A 4667-nucleotide genomic window follows, 5' to 3' on the forward strand; every position below is an offset into this window, starting at 1 on the left:
TAGATTTTTTTTAATTTTTTTTAAATTTTTATTTATTTATGATAGTCACACAGAGAGAGAGGGGGGCACAGAGACACAGGCAGAGGGAGAAGCAGGCTCCATGCACCAGGAGCCCAATGTGGGATTCGATCCCGGGTCTCCAGGATCACACCCTGGGCCAAAGGCAGGTGCCAAACCGCTGCGCCACCCAGGGATCCCTAAATCTTCATTTTAAAAGAAGATTTTATTTATTTATTTGAGAGAGTGTGAGAGAGAAAAACAAGGAGCAGGGGGAAAGGCAGAGGGAGAGGGAAGAACAGGCTCCTGGCTGCACAGGGAGCTCCAATGCAGACCTCCATCCCAGCATCCTGGGATCATGACCTGAGCCAAAAGCAGACACTTAACTGACTGAACCACCCATTAAATTAAATCTTTTAAAAATTAATAATAATGTGAGAAATCTTAGGTGCCAAAGGTCTGGGGGTTTTCTGTAGCAGCAATGAACTTACTAGGATAGTCCAGTGTCCTAGTAAGGCTTTCAAAGACCCCTAGGAAGGCTGCCTTCCAGCCAAAAGGAATGTTTCCTAGACCATGTTTCTGTTGACTCAGCAAATAGAAGTCCAGTTAGTGCCTAGAGGTAAACAGCATCAACAGTTCACAGAAATCCCAACTGAGACCCAATGTGCATCTCCTCCTACACAGGATGTTCCAAGATGTTCAAGCAACCGCTGGTGATAGAATACAGTAAAAGACAGATGGGGATCCATGTGTATAGTGATTAAAGGGCTGAAAAAAGAGCGTAAGTAACCTTATTACAGTGTAATAAAACCACCAAATGCCACAGCCAAATAGTGCTGCCCTGGGCAAATGGTTGTTTTGATCTTTTCTAGACTCTGGATGCTAGAGAAAGCAAGCTTGAATGTGACTAAGTCTTAAAAAGTTTTAGGTTCCAATTAAGAAGTACCCGTGAAAGATAAGGCCATCTTCAATCTGGTGTCTTGCCAACACTTAAGATGTTTTTGCTGTGTGTGTGATGAACACTATAAACAGTTGTTGGTATGGAGCCCTGGAAAAACCCTCTGTTTATACAGAGTTCCTTCTCTGGCTCCAGGATTACTCTGGCTGTTTAGTCCTGCCGGCTGTGTGGGGCACCACCTCTGATCACCCAGGGCAACAGGATTCTTAGTGGAGGGTGGAGAAGCTCAATTTGAGCGGAGCTGCCCATCACCAGGGAGAAGGTGGAATGTGCCAAGGAACACAGTCCCTCTCACCAGGTGCCCATTATATAGGTCAGGGGGAGCTCTTTGGGTATTTTGGGTTGCCTCGTCCCCATCTCATACTGCCAATCCCTGCAGCCTAGAAACCTGCTCACCTACAACTCCCTTGACACTGTGCTTTCAAGAGTTCTCAAACACTTCACAATTGGCAAAACGAGGGTTCAGTTCCAGGCTTCACCTTCCTTGATCCTCTGTAGTGATCACGGCTTAGGATGCCATTCTGGAAAACCCCTCCCTACTTTCCCAGTACCACCTGCTCTGAAGTGAGTCTTTTAGAAAGGAAGGTAGGCATGCAGCTCTAGAATTGGACTCAGGTTTTGAGTACTGACCCTATCATGTGTGACCACAGGCAAGTTCTTTAATTTCTCAGAGCTGCAGTTGGCACATCCTTTCATAATAGTGCCCACGGCATAGGGCTGCTGTAGACATTAAATGAGATAATTCCTGTGAAATCCTACGTGCCTGACACATGGTAAATGCTCTGTTTCATTGGTTATAAAATAGAGTTGAAAATAGATCTATTTCAAGGGCGCCTGGGTGGCTCAAGTCAGTTAAAGCCTCTGCCTTCAGGTCAGGTCATGGTCTTGAGGTCCTGGGATGGAGTCCACAGGAGGGGCAGAGGGAGAGAGAAAAGCAAACTCAGACATGGAGCTCAATCCCAGGACCCTGAGATCATGACCTGAAACGAAGGCAGACACCTAACTCACTGAGCCACCCAGGATCCCCAGGCTTATTCCTTTTATTAGCTTTTGTCTCCATCCCCCTCTAGTACCTGCTGATAAAACACAATCATCTTCTGTGGGACGCACCCATTTTTTCATGCAACATTCACTCAATAGTCATTTATTGGACAATACAATCATGTATTGGGCAGTATCTACATGGCAGGCATTATTCCAAATGCTGGAGATATATCAGTAAGCAAATCAAAGGTGAATTCTTGTCTTCATGCAATTCAGAATACACCAGTAGAGGAACAAAGGCAATATGCTGGAGAAATGAATAAAATGGAGATGACGTTATGTGGTACTAATTGGGAAAGGGGAAGGGACAATAGAAGGAGAGGAAGACTGAGAACATCGGATGAGCGCTGCAGTCTGATTAGGGCAATAAGGAAAGATTCTCTGACAGGGTAGCACCAAGTGAAAACCTACAAGAGGTTGTCATAGGTTGTGTCCCCAGGGAAGCATAGTCTAATACTGAGATGAACATTTAAAGAGTTTACTAAGGAGTGCTCCCAGGATGGTGATCCTGCAGAAGGGGAAGGGAAAGAAACAGAACTGGAGGGAGGAAGTGGTTAGCCTAGGGTACTGTTAAAACAGCACCTCAGCCAGCACCACTTTCCCCTATAGAGCACTTTGGAGCTGGGCTGACCCTTTGGAATTACCCCAAATTGGAGGGATGGAGGTGGGCCTTTATCCATCTACATTGATACAGCCTTAAATGTTTGTTGCCCAGAAAAGGGGGAATGACTAGGCAGTGATACTTTCTTACACTGAGGGTAATTCCAGGGGAAAGCAGACAACTTCCCCTGGTAGCTGAATAATAAATCTATCAATCCCACAAGGGTGGGAATGGGTCACACATCATGGCATCTATAGAAGAGATAAAGGAGTAAACCTTGCAACAATCTGTGAGAAGAGTACTCTAAGCAAAGGGAACAGCAAGTGCAAAGGCCCTGAGGTAGGAGGAGATAGGCATAGCCAGGGAGCAGAAGACTTGTGTAGCTGAAGCAGAAGGAACAAAGGGGGCAGCAACAGGAGGGAAATCAATTAATGGTTGATTAATAGGAGCCAGGTCATTACAAGGGTTTGCGGTTAGACCAAGAAGCAATGTGATTTAAATTTTGAATTTCAGTTTTAGCATGATCAGTTTAATTGGTATGTTGAGAATAGATTTGGCAGGGAAGGCGTTAAAGGCAGAGACTGTAATACAGGGTTTCTCAATTTCATTCCACTGATGTGGGGGTAGGGCCTCTCGTTTGCTTTGTAGGATGTTTAGCAGCATTCTTGTCTTCTAACCACTAAATCACCAGTGGCACCCCTCCCCCCAAGTTGTGACATCTAAAAATGTCTCCAGACGCGGCCAAATGTTCCCCAAGAGGTAACATTGCCCCCAGTTCAAGCCTCTTGAGTTAGAGAGACTGTTATAATGATCCAGGAAAGGGCTGATGTCTTGGACCACATGATAGGTAATAGGTATGCTCGTGGTGAGTTGGAGGATTCTCAATATATTCTTAAAAATGTGTTGATGGATCAAAAGGGGTACCAATAACGAGTCCAAGGTTTTCGGTCTGTGCCACTGTCAGAAAACAGTACTGTTTGCTTGCTCAACTTAGAAAGCCTTGTGGGAGATTAGGAGTCCAGTTTTTGAGTGAATTGAAGAATGATTCCTAAGTTTCTTTTTTGTTTGTTTGTTTTTAAGATTTTATTTTATTTATTCATAAGAGACACAGAGAGACAGAGGCAGAGACATAGGCAGAGGGAGAAGCAGGCTCCCCTTGGGGAACCCAATGGGGCCTGGATCCCAGGACCCTGGGATCAAGACCTGAGCCAAAGGCAGATGCTCAACCACTGAGCCACCCACGTGGCCTGATTCCTGAGTTTCTTTCTCTAACTGTGTTATGTTTTATTTTCACTGTTATTTTGTTTTTATCTTTTTTTTTTCCCCATGACTTTTCATTAAATTCGTGTTCTTTGGTACCCGGAATCCAATCTCTTATTACGGCCTCCGTGGCTAGGACCATTTCCCTTCCAGCCACCCCCGAAGCCACCGTTGTCCCCCCCCCCCCCCCCGCGGCGGGTTACCCGAGTGCCACCCTTCCCCTCCCCCACATTCTGGTCTCGACAATGGAAATCACCGCAGGTTACTTGTCTGTCAAACCCAAAGTCTATAATTGCTTAAATCGTCTGCCTCCTTTCCTCGTTGAGCGCGCCAGTGTGTTGGCTCTTATTTTTTTTTTAAGATTTTATTTATTTATTTATTTATTTATTTATTTATTCATTCATTCATAGAGACACAGAGAGAGAGAGGTGGAGACACAGCAGAGGGAGAAGCAGGGTCCATGCAGGGAGCCCGACGCGGGACTCGATCCCAGGTCCCCGGGATCACACCCCGGGCTGCAGGCGGCGCCAAAGCGCTGCGCCACCGGGGCTGCCCCTGTTGGCTTTTATTAGGCAGAGTTTCATTTGCAAAGAGATAGACACGATTTGGGGAACTATCAAGCGCGACACAGAAGAGAGGCAGCGTCTGACGTGTGCTGGGCGCGGGACCCACGCAGAGGACACCTCCCCCGGGGTCGGTCCGCATCGCGCCGGCGAAGCAGCATCTCTCAGTCCTGGCGAGCGGCCGCCCCGTCCCACCTCCCGCCACCCGGGGAGGGGCGGGGCCTCGCCGGCGGAGGACTTCATT

This window comes from Canis lupus, chromosome 28 (assembly GCF_003254725.2).
Source record: "Canis lupus dingo isolate Sandy chromosome 28, ASM325472v2, whole genome shotgun sequence".
Classification (NCBI taxonomy): domain Eukaryota; kingdom Metazoa; phylum Chordata; class Mammalia; order Carnivora; family Canidae; genus Canis; species Canis lupus.